This window comes from Hyposmocoma kahamanoa, unplaced genomic scaffold, assembly GCF_003589595.1.
Source record: "Hyposmocoma kahamanoa isolate Upper Pololo Valley unplaced genomic scaffold, ASM358959v1 87, whole genome shotgun sequence".
Lineage (NCBI taxonomy): Eukaryota > Metazoa > Arthropoda > Insecta > Lepidoptera > Cosmopterigidae > Hyposmocoma > Hyposmocoma kahamanoa.
This window is the reverse complement of record NW_020654422.1, coordinates 7770176-7783232: the sequence shown is the minus strand read 5'-3', so window position 1 is coordinate 7783232 and position 13057 is coordinate 7770176. Positions and strand designations below refer to the sequence as shown.

The 13057-nt window shown below is 41.6% G+C and overlaps 1 protein-coding gene across 1 annotated transcript in view; it reads right to left on the bottom strand.

Annotated features, from left to right (window-relative positions):
- The window catches only part of LOC113235395, a 135837-nt gene extending 123539 nt beyond the window's left edge, over positions 1-12298 (bottom strand). The window contains exon 1 of the mRNA XM_026471074.1: positions 12214-12298. The gene's annotated coding sequence lies outside the window, so the exon portion shown is untranslated. The remainder of the gene's footprint in view (positions 1-12213) is intronic.
- Between the last annotated feature and the right edge of the window lie 759 nt (positions 12299-13057).

The window sequence follows — 13057 nt, the reverse complement described above, 5'->3', positions numbered from 1 at the left end:
TTTTCAGGGCGAAGTTGAGTCAATCGTGTTCAGTAACGGTATTTATTTTTAAATTATCATTCAAAACACAAGTTGAATTTGTGTTTTTTAATGTCGAAAAACCGATTTTCCGTATGGTCGCAATACGTCAAAACGTCTATTTCGGGTCTCACTTCACCTTAAGAAAATGTTGTCACAAACGCATGAATAATAATGGAATGCATGCGAAACAAACATACAAAACATTCGTTAGCTTAGATAGCCAGTCTTTTTATTAACGACTTACTTCAAGTAGCAGTAGAGCTCATTGTGAAAGAGTTCGTCCAGGAAAATACTGCCACCTTACCTAATTTTGCCGCCAAGCGCAAATGCGAGCATTACCGTATTTTTGTTTTAAAGGGTAAAGGTACTGGTGGTAAAGACAAGCACATGGGACCTGTCAACTTATGTCTCACAGACGCTGTGGCAGTACCCCTCAGATCTTTGTCAGTTAAAGCTCTGAGTGGCACTGCAACTGTTATGGATAGCCGTGTCGCTTACCACCAGGCGAACGACGTGTTCGTCCTGTCACTTGGTATTATATCACAATGTGAGACAAATTAACTTAAAATTCATGGAACTTTATTTTTGGCCTTTCAACGAATACCCATTCGTATGGTAATCAAATGACACGTTCACGTTCGGTGGATTAAAACGCAAACCTCCGCTTGATGGATGTCATAATAATAGTGTTCCATTAATGCATAATTAATAAATTACCAGAAGGGTTTGTTTATTTTGTAAACGTCACGTAACCTCCTGGAAATCCCTCCATTAGACGTTGTTTACTCTGTCGGTGCGTAAATCTTGAGAGGTCGACTCACGAAAATGCCCCATGAATATGCGATGACACAATCCGTACACAGTTTTTCCATTTAGAAACCATAATGAAAACTCACGCACGCGCCTTATTTGTTTTTCAATCAGATCATTCATTCAAGTACTGAATTGAAAAAATAAAATCGAAATATAATGTGTTTTTGCTTTCGAACATAATTTGTTTTATTTATTTATTTTCATGTTACAAAAGACCCATAAAACACATACCTTATAGACTAACATACATAATAATATGATAACTATTTATTTATTTACACGGATGGACCGCGACATGTGACGCAACGTGGATATACATAATACAATGAGAATTTTATTTTCAGCCAAGGATAAAGTACAAACAATAATTAAGGCTTTTTGTAAGTTCATTAAATTTCATCATGTTTCACTACAATGATATTCTATTATTATCATAATCATCATCGTGTCAGCCGGAAGATGTGCACTGCTGAACAACTGCCTCCCCCAAATATTTCCAGACCAGCCGATCGGACGCGACGTGCATCTATCGGTTACCCGCCGCCCTTACCAGGTCATCCGTCCATCTAGTAGGGGACCGTCCCACTGAACGTCTTCCGGTTCGTGGTCTCCATTCAAGACCCTTTCTGCCCCAACGGCCGTCAGTTCTACGAGCTATTTGCCCTGCCCACTGCCACTTCAACTTGCTAATCCTTCGAGCTATGTCGGTGACTTTCGTTCTTATACGTATCTCCTCATTTCGGATTCGATCGCGTAGAGAAATGCCGAGTATTGCTCGCTCCATAGCTCGTTGAGTGATTTTGAGCTTTTTTATGAGGCCCATAGTAAGTGACCACGTCTCTGAGCCGTTTTAACCCGTGCGGTGACGGATTAGAATACAATTCACCGCCCCTCTCTTCCCGTGGGTGTCGTAATAGGCGACTAAGGGATATTGAGCAACCAACTGCTCCACTGGTGGTAGGGCTTGAAAACCCGCCTGGTTAGTGACTACCGTGCGCATGATGGAAAACCCGCCAAGTGTTCGCTAGTCGGATGCGTTCCGGGATCAGTCAGCGTACAACCAGAGCCCGAGGCAACGCTGCCGCGACATTTGTGGTCTGTGGAGGCTTCCGCCGAACCAGTGCCAGGACAACTGCATTGACCCGCCGGCCAGGGAGACCCGTAGAAACGGTTGTTCCGCTGGCCGCCCGCGGTACAGTACAGGGGCCCAAGCGTGCTTAACCAGCTCGTGAGGCTGCCTCACCATGCCGCGCATAATCTCGGTGTGGTTCGTCGTGCCGGTTGGTGACCGGGAGGTGGGGTCCCGGCGGCCATTCCCGGGGGGGTTCGGGGGCCCTTCCGTCCGGCGGATCAGCGCCACTTGTCTGTAGGCAAGTCTCTGGGGAAGCAGGCCCCGCGATTTGACCGCTTGTGTCGCGGCACTGTTTTCTCGCTTCACGCCTCTTTTTCCCTCCAACATGTTAGCGCAAAGTACAAATTTCGGTCGTACAGCGGTGCACACCCCCACCACTAAAGCGCTCTTTAAGGTGGAGTTCACGAACATTCGAGGACTCCACAGTAACATCCACGCCGTCCACCAACATCTTGAGACGGCTCGACCAGAAATGCTGTTCCTTACGGAGACGCAAATACTCTGCCCGGCTGACAGCAGCTACTTGATTTACCCTGGCTATATGCTTGAAGAGTCCTTCAAAGCGAAAGCTGGGGTCTGCTTGTTTGTCCGGGCAGATGTTTGCTGTCGCCGTCTGCGTCATTTGGAGGACCCCTCCTTCTCCATCCTTGGGGTACATGTTGACCTGGGTAGTCATTGCCGTGTCTACATGTGCCTCTACAGATCCCACCACGGCGACATGGAGACAACTCGTCTCATAGACCACCTTACTCGGGCGGCAGATGACGCGCAGGCGCAGTTTCCTACAGCGGAATTGGTGTTTTTAGGGGACTTCAATGCTCACCACGAGTCGTGGTTAAGTTCCTCTAAAACTGACCATGCTGGAAGAACTGCCCACACATTCGCTCTCACACACGATTTAACCCAACTGGTAAACCAGCCCACCCGGATTTCAGATAGGGTTGGTGACGCGCCCTCTTTGTTGGACCTTCTGCTGACGTCTCGCCCGGCTGGATATCGGGTGGAGGTCCAAGCCCCTCTGGGCACTTCGGATCACTGCTTGATATCCACTAAAGTGGCAACGTTACTGCCACCACCACCTACTGTGGCTAAACGCCGCATCTGGCATTATGCGTCGGCAGATTGGGACAGTATGCGGGACTATTTTGCATCCGTTCCCTGGCGGCAGCGCTGTTTTAGTGAGGTGGATCCAACAGCTAGCGCGACTGCCGTTGCTGATGAGATCTTAATCGGGATGGAATACTACATCCCGCATTCGGATCTCGTCAGTAAAGGGAGGCGCAACCGCTGGTTCAACCGCGAGTGTGCTGTGGCTGTTGAGAACAAACAGACTGCACACCGCGCTTGGATCAGGGGTCTAGCTTCAGACGATCCCAATACGAACTCACTTAAAACAGCCTACAATAATGCCACCAGGTCTTGCAAAAGAGCGTACATCAGAGCGGATGCTCAGCGCGTCGCACGAGTTGGCCAAGAACTCCTGACGCATCCCACTGGTAGTCGTAGCTACTGGCGTCTGGCCAGAGCTGTTGCGTCGAACTTCTGCCAGCCCTCGCTGCCCCCGCTGAGATATTATGATGGCAATCTAGCCCACAAACCGCAAGATAAAGCCGACCTCTTGGCAAATCTGTTTGCGGCTAACTCCTGTCTCGATGGTATCTCAGCGATTGTACTTAGGAACTGCGCAGCTGAGTTGACCCCCGTGCTAACGCGACTGTATCGTCTGTCGCTCTCTTCAGGTCGTGTGCCGGACTCTTGGAGAGAGGCTAATGTGCAACCAGTTCCCAAAAAAGGCGACCGATCAGACCCGCATAATTACCGTCCCATAGCCATTACTTCCATAATATGCAAGGTTTTAGAGCGGATCCTTAACAAACAACTGACCCAATACCTAGAAGATCACTCCATAATTAATGATCGGCAGTATGGGTTTCGTCCGAAACGATCAACGGGTGACCTTCTAGCGTACTTATCGCATATTTGGGGTGAGGCTATAGACAAACGTGGCGAGTCGTTGGCTGTTAGCCTCGATATAGCCAAAGCGTTCGATCGGGTCTGGCACAAAGCTCTTCTCTCCAAGCTCCCGGCGTACGGTTTGCCAGCCCAGTTATGCAGCTGGATTGCCGATTTCCTTCGTGAGCGGAGAATTCGCGTCGTTTCTGACGGTAGCATTTCGAGGTTCGTGAATGTGAACGCCGGCGTACCGCAGGGATCCGTCCTATCTCCCACGCTTTTCCTTCTGCATATCAATGATATGCTTCCACTTGGGAATATTCATTGTTATGCAGATGATAGCACTGTTCATGGGGGATATCACGGATTCCCCGCAGCTGGGCGCGCCGATACTGACAGAGAGCGATCTGATCTTGTCGTTGAGCTCAATAGAATATTGGACCTCATCTCTGCATGGGGATCTAGTAATCTTGTTGAGTTCAACGCCAAGAAAACACAGGTTTGCGCGTTAACAACAAAATTGTCGCCGTTCCTTCCCATGCCTTCTCTGATGAGCACAGCACTTTCACCTCAGAGCAGTTTTACCTTGCTCGTTATGGAAATCTGCTGTGATTTGAATCCAAGGAGCTACATCGAATCTGTGATCAAAACAGCCTCACGCAAACTCGGAGTCCTGAACAAGGTGCGACGTTTTTTCACGCCGGACCAGTTATGCCTGCTGTACAAAACACAGGTCCGGTCTTGCGTTGAGTATTGTTCGCACTTGTGGGACGGCTCCGCCAAGTACCTACTCGATGCCTTGGATAAATTACAGCGTCGTGCGGCTCGAATTATAGGCGACGAAGAGGTCTCATCACGCCTTGAACCTCTGCAACTGCGTAGAGATGTTGCATCGCTTAGCGCCTTTTACCGCATGTACCATGGTGAGTGCTCTGAAGAGCTGTTCAACCTCATCCCCCCTTCCCCGTTCCTGCTCAGAAGCACGCGTGCTGGCCTTCGTAGTCACCGTTTCACTACCTGCCGAATTCCATCGCGTACTAAAAGGTTCGGTGGCTCCTTTCTCTGCCGCACGGTTGACAAATGGAACTCCCTTCCGGCACATGTCTTCCCTCCCTCTTATGATATGGGGTCCTTCAAACGAGGCGTGAAGAGGCATATTGTAGGCAGGCAGGGTGGAGGTGGCTAGTGCAGTGAGGATTTCATCGCTGCACTAGGTTCCTTCGCGTTTGGATACCACTTTCCACTTAACATCAGGTGGAGTGGAGTCATTTGCTTGTCATGTCACGCACTGTTCGAAGACTTTTGTCTTCAGGGACTGTGGTATTGCGGACGAGAAGACGTCCCGGAGCTTTCCAAAAGCTACCCAACCGAGTCGGATTCGACGATTCACCTCTTTCTCGAAGTTGGCCCTGCCTAATTGGACGGTTTGTCCGAGGTAGACATACTTGTCAACAACCTCGAGAATAGAGGTTCCCACTGTTATAGGGGTGGGTACGACATGGGCATTCGACATACGTTTCGTCTTCTCCATGTTCATTTTTAGACCCACCTGCTGGGAAACTATTAAAGTCACCGAGCATGGTCCCAAGCTCTTCCAACGATTCTGCCATGACCACGATATCTTCTGCAAATCGAAGGTAAGTGTGTGTACTCGCCATTGATGTTGATGCCGAGTCCTTTCCAGTGCAGTAACTTGAAGGCATCTTCCCATGCAGTGGTGAACAGTTTCGGAGAAATGACGTTTCCCTGTCGCACTCCTCTTTGCAATTGGATAGGCCTTGTGCACTGGTCCTGGAGTCGGACTGACATAGTGGCGTTTCTGTACAAACACTTCAATACTTTGATATATCGATAGTCAATGTGGCACCATTGTAGAGACTGTAGCACCGCCCAAATCTCGATCGAATCAAAGGCTTTCTCTTAGTCCACAAACGCTAAGCATAATGGCAGGTTATAGTCCTCGTCTTCTATATAACCTGCCGCAGCATGTGGATGTGGTCTATGGTACTGAAGCCCTTTCGGAAACCGGCTTGTTCGAGGGACTGGAAGTCATCGAACCTGTACGCGAGACAGTTCGCGATGACTCGTGAAAACAATTTATAAACGTGGCTTAGAAGCAAGATGGGCCTGTAATTCTTCAATAGGATGTTATCTCCCTTTTTGAAGAAGAGTATCGCCACGCTTCTGGTGTAGAACCTTCGAGTAAGACTGAATTAAAAAGCCTCTGAAGGACTCTTAGTACCGGTGTTCCACCCGCTTTCAGAAGCTCGGATGTAATTCCGTCTTCACCCGGTGCCTTGTTGTTTTTAGCTGTTTCAGAGCCATCCTAATCTCGTACAGACTGATGTCCGGGATATCCTCAGTATATATGATATACTGAGGTTCTATTATTATATGACAGATAATTTTTTTTGTGTCAAATCACACCACTAATTTGTTATAATTATTAATAACCAAGATCTTATTGTATATATACAAATTCATTCGATCCTGCTGGGTTCGAACCAGTACCCTCAGGTGCTTAAATGAAATATGAAACGAAAGAAAAAAGTAATATGAGTTACATCACTTTTCTGCGAGAGGCCATTGACATTAAAAAACATCCTAATTTACAACATCCTAATAAACAACAGGGAAGATGGTTTCTCCGTACCACCAGTTTGGGATCCAGTATTTCCTGTGATGAAAAATCCCAAACAGATATAAGACTGCAGTACTAAATAATATGTTTTAATTTATACTAATTTCTATTATTAATCAATAATAAATTGAAGTTAATAAAAATTAATTCAAGAAAATAATTTGTAAAACGTAATGTAGCGTAAATTGGAATGTTTTCTTTGTAAAATTAAAATTAAGGTATTTAAATAATAACTTTTGTAACTATAGTGAAAAAATTAGGTGGTTTGCATTAATATTAGACATAACTGATTGATAACTGTACCACCTCAGTCAACCGTAACCATGGGATATGTAAAGGACCCGAAACGTTGGTTTGTTTAAAAAAAAAATTAAATATACGCGATTTAAATCCGGAAAAATAGTTTCATTTCCTATGTTTTTTTACATTGAAACACGTAACAATTAAGTTCAGAATGTATCAGCATCGATCTTTCCGCGCTAACCGGAGTGCATGCCAAGCACAGATGTTTTCCGTGACGACGTGAAAATACATGTTTTCTATTTAAACCGTCCGGGCACGGGCAGGAAGCGTGATTTGTATTTGCCGTCGCCAGTTTTTCCGCCGGCCGGATCCGCCGCTGCTCAACACCGTCGAACTAACGAACCATCCACTGCCAACCCAGCCAACCGAAATATTTAACACGACCATTTATTTTAACTACAACTTATTTTATTTTGATCATTCTCGCTGAATCTCCTGCGCAATCAACACAGACGCATTTTCGGTAAAGTTGGGAGAATTATAGAAACCCTCAAAATTATGTAAAATAAGTTGATAAGCAGACTATTCAGTTAGCTTTGTAACCAGAGTAATGTCACAGTGTCACTGAGTAATGTGAGTAACAGTCAGATATTGATCGTTACAAAATGTTCATTATTACCTACTTTAAACATGTAATAGTTTACATGACATTTCTCCACTACTTACTTCAAGGATTTTCATGCTTGTATGCTGTGAAACTCCTTCGATCGCATTTATTTTTAAGCTTTTTCATTCGGCGATAATTACCCAGATATTTTTGAACAGATCTTTGGGCAATTTCATAAAATTCACCAAGATTTTTCCACCCCATTACGCACGACTGAATAACTTCGTCAGGGCTTATCACGTCGCTTTTTGACAAGAAACAAATACTTTTTACAAAAACAGGGAAATTTTAATGTCATTTATAACTTTTTTGTTTACGAAGTAAATTATTCTTCAGACATTTACAACAGACATTTTTTCGCGTCTAAACTGACGACTTGTGCGCCGAAAAACTGCTAAGTTGCGAACCTTGTTATAGCTCCGTATTTCCCTTTTGAAGACTTATTTATTTAGGATGACAAAGCCTGATCTACGATGCTTTGCGCCAGTGAATTGTGGGAATAAAGTTATGTTACCTTGTTGAAAAAATGAAAATGGCTGCTTTTCGTAAGTATCCAATATTTTTCATCAGTTCAAAACATAAACTGCGTTTTTCTTGATAATATAACATCCGCAGTTTCCACTTGTGCTACCCACTAAAATGGGCCCTTAAATTTGGACGGGACTGCCTCCAAACCAGCCAGTTGAAAAAAGCAGGTATTTTAAACTGCCTCGCATCCGCACGGGTTTTGTAGGTGGCTGAATGCCAAATGAGTTTTGTGATGGAGTCGCCCTGAAATAGTTCCGCTACGACGGAACGCACTGGCTCATTATTTACATTTCATTCAGATTTGTGTGGCATTCCCGTTTTATAAGATGCAATATCAGTTTAATGTGGCAAAATTCATAATAAAAAGTTTCGTAACCTACGACATTGCGTTCTCGTAATCTAGGAGTGTAGTGAAGTTACTCCAAGCAAAAAGGTACAGTTGTACGAAAGAAGTTTGGTTTTTGATCGACTTTCATACTTAGCATGTAACAGTACAGCTGCCCTAGAGCCAACGTAGTAAAGGACAAATGTTTTTGGAAATCATTTTTTCTCCCTGAGTCGCCAAATTGCAGTGACAGTCATTTCAAAATCCTACAGTTTATCAAATATTTAAAAACCTTAAAACTTAGTAAGGCACAAGTAGTCAAAACGCTAGTAAGCCACATGTGATACGGCGAGGGACCTCAAGCTGTTTTACAAAACAATAAAAATAATACACAGAATGCAAAAAATAAATGAGACAGTAAGGGAAACTGGCTTAAACGCTTAAGATAGCTTATTTTACTTAAGGGAAACGTTCATTTATTTTTCTTAATATGAATTACAGTATTCACAGATTAGTTGAAAAGTTTGCATGAGCCAGGAATCGAATCAACGAAAAATTCATAAATAAATACCTACTATTTTATTGTAGTAATCCACGGAATCAATGTTAAGGATTAAGTCTCTCCAATAAACATTGTGTCGTACAATTGAAGATGTTCATGAAAAATGTTTAGTACATAACAATTAAAAAAGTAATTTTATTAACATTGGGCACCTTATCGAAACTGTTTATTTTTAAGACTAAAAACACGACATACTTGTTTTAATGAAACCTTCTACCGGACATGGATCGCAATAACGTATTTTATCAGACCTGTATACCGTCTAATAAATAGCAGAATAGAATATCCACTGGTAACCTTAAGGCTCAATTTATACTGCGGCGGAATGGAATGGAAGCTAATTATGGTAACGATATTGTACATATATAATGAACTTTATGGTCAATTGTGTAACGTACAAACTAGATAGAAACGAGCCAAAATCTTCCGCGGAATTCTCGCGCATGCTCGATTTTGGCGCGTATTAGTTTGAATGTTACACAATTTATCTAAAGTTTATTATGCCATGTACATTCGCTTCCATTCCGTTCCACCGCAACATAAATTGAGCCTAATGAAAACTTTAATATCTGATACAAACGAGACAATTACAATATGTGCAATATTTCTAGACCTATAATTTTATGGTGCCATGTACAAAAGTTTGTATACAAAAAGTCTTATGAAACTATAGGCTTAAGGTACAAAATTTTATTAGTAGCATCCACCATAACACATTACAGAAGGCTTCACGAAATAAATTTCAAAAGACTAATTTTGTGAATGGAATTAATAACTTTACTGATACTGAAAATCTTAGTTGTTTTATTAATTTAATTAGTCAAATAAAACCAAATACCTAACAAATGCTCATACTGTATTTTAAATCTGGCAGCTACAGTATATGTACATATATGATAATATACAGTATATGATAATATGTAATATGAGTTGTAGTAATTTTTGTGATATCGATATATTCATTGATTGGTACCCTACTTAAACTATTACTTTTTTACATGAAAAGGAAAATTGTTTACAAGGTTGCCCACCTTGATTTATGTTTTTTTGGCTCTCCTGTAAAATTTTGTCTAAAGCACTTACTAAGTTTTGCTCTGGGGCAGCCGAGTAGTGTTCTTACATGCAACAAATATTTTTTCAATTTCCTTTAAAGGCATCTTATGCGAGAGCATGTTCAGTAGGCATGACGTCACAATATTACACTGTTCTATCCACGGAAGAAATACAGCGGACGTTGACGTCACACGGCGCGCTGCAAGCAACTTCCCTTGTGAATAAAATCGTTTAGAATGCAATAACATTGCAATGCACTGAAGCAAAATTTTATCATAATATGTAGTCTTACTATTTGTTTTAGCTTCTGAAAAATCATATTTTCTTATACAAAACTTCTACAGCGTCAGTAAAGTAGAACAGTAGACAAAACGCATAGTAACCTAGTGCCTATTACATTTGGCAGAAAATGTCACTGCGGAGATAACTATAAGTTGTAATTATCTCCTCGTTTATAATTATTAAAGTAGCTGTATCCATTATATGCTAATCGGAAATTAGATGTTACTGATATCACGTATAGGTAAAGATTGCGGGAAAAGCGGTAGGTAAGACAAATGTAATTTGAATGGAAATTTATAGATTAGACTCGCGGTTACAGCCACCTTAAGACAATGTAACAATGACTGATGAAGATACCTTAAGTGCCCAGTTACACGATCGCACATCGTCACAGCCAAATTGGTAAGAGCGGTGGCCCCGGTGTGGCAAAAGATGCTGGTTCGGACGGTCAGAGCGAACGAGTTTTTATTTGTGTTGTACGATCTTTCTATCAATAACAATAACAAACTATTGGAGTATTTTCACAAAAGAACATGAATATCATTTTAATAAAAACATCATGATATTCAATAAAATAAATAATTTAACAAAGGAATTTTTAAAAAACATCTGCAGAAATATGAAACGCAGATAGTGAATAAGTTTTACTCGTTTGTGTCATAAAGCGAGAGGGTAATTTCAAGCGGGTGCGATTTATACCCGCGCCCGGTTCCGCCTGTCGGGACACTGAATAAAGCCTTCGCCACTTGCACTCACTCCGCTATTATGCAGTGAAAACTTTTCAACTACTAGCACAATACAACAATCATGTTCCTAGCAACGTCATTCGCCAAATATTTGTTGAAAAGTAATGGAAACACGGTAATATATATCGTGCATGAGTGTGTTTCTATCCTGATGTTATAATATTTACGAAGTGAATAAACTATCAAATTCTTATTATCGTATCGATGGCATGCATTATAATGCTTGCCATTGTGGTAAAATTATTTGCAAATCGACGTAAGGTACTCGCCGATTTTGCCTAGGGTGCACCAATACAGTAAAGGAATAGGACGTTGTGCGAGGAGGCTCCTTTCGTAAACCTGTCTGATTATTACTTTAAACACAGTCCGACAATTTTACGTGACCTTTATAGACAAATACGAATTAAGCCCTTTCATAGTACATTACAAATTTGAATATTCTGTAGAGGAATTATATCCCAAAAAATCTAAAAGCGCAGGAATTCACAATTACTGAATTTCTGATTTGAGTATCGTATTAAGCGGGTTACATTACAAAAATATCATGAAAACATCCCTTACCTGACAGAAATATCAGGTGTATTTGCAATAAAAACTCGCCAATCCCTTATTACGTAAGTAAGGTCGTGCCCGTAAGCACCATTAACCTTTGTGGCACTGCTTTCCTGGGCGATCCCAGCGTGTAACGCGTTCTCACTGATGAAAACATATTTTTAGATTTTCAACAAGCTGCGAGAAAAAATTACATTCAACCTACAGTTATAAATTGCCGCTGTAATGCCATGGTATCAGCTTTTATTATGCATCAGGCTGGTATCTAGGGCGTTGGTTTTTGTTTCTACATTTTTATTTTTCAACTATTTAACATTCCATTTAGACTTCAACGTTTTCGCAATTCATAGGAATATCCATGGAATATCCGACGCTTGAAAAGAGAATGGTGAATTTGTTGGCATGGCTCCGTCTCTAGTTCACACTCATTGAATAGTAATCAACCTAACTAAATAAAATTACTAAAAAAGAGTTCATACTATCATTCCAAGAACGGGTTCATCGTACTCTTTACAAGTATTCGTTTTAGTTTGCACTAGTATACTAAAGAAGATACGTAAAGTTTGTAGAGCACAAATATTAGTAAGCCAACAAATACTTAAGTTCACATACTCTGATATAGTACAGATCTATTTATGTAACATTAGTTTATTTCTAATTTACATTTATAATATGTATTATTATATGTTACTTACCTTATGAAAATCCTTAAACACTCACACTAATTCCACCAAAATGCCTCTCTAAATAATAGATACAGTTCTTTGACTTGTAAAAGGGTCACTAAGCAATAATGATACTCTAGTAATAGTTTATTCGTAACAGACTGTCATCAGAATCATTACGGCATCAACGCAGTCACGCAAATGTCACGCGTCTCGTCACACCAAACCGATTGCCTGAAACAAGTTAAACGAAATGTTACTTTTATACAGTCTTTGGGCCGCCTATTGAACAAGGAATATATATTGCACAAAATCGTTATTGTTCACTTTAGGGGGCTCCGAAGTCCAGGATCTTAAAATATACCGCACATATTGCCGATTCGATATTTCTCAGTATAATAATAATAATAATAATAATAACGCACACACTCAACATAGCCCCACACTAGGGAAACCCTGTGTCGCGGGTGCCATGGACACACACATAGACAACCACAAATTACACCCAAACTCACAAGAGAAATAAATGTAGGCCATACAAATATTTCTCCCGGCCCGGGAATCGAACCCTCTGCGTGGGGACCTCTGCGTGGCAGTCCGGTATGGTAACCGTTCGGCCACGGAGGCAGTTAAAGTATATTTTTGCTTTCAGAACGTTCTTTCCATATATATACCTTAGGGTCTTTAAATTCTTAAGTGGAAACGGCGCAAGGCATATATTATCACTATTGAAAATTAGTTTTTAAATTGAACGGTTCACAAAAGTTCAAATCAAAAAGTTTTATCAATGACAAAAATAGATTGTATAAAACTGATTCTTTTTTTTGATTGAGACTGACCCAATTTAAAATTATCTGATTTGAAACAGATAACT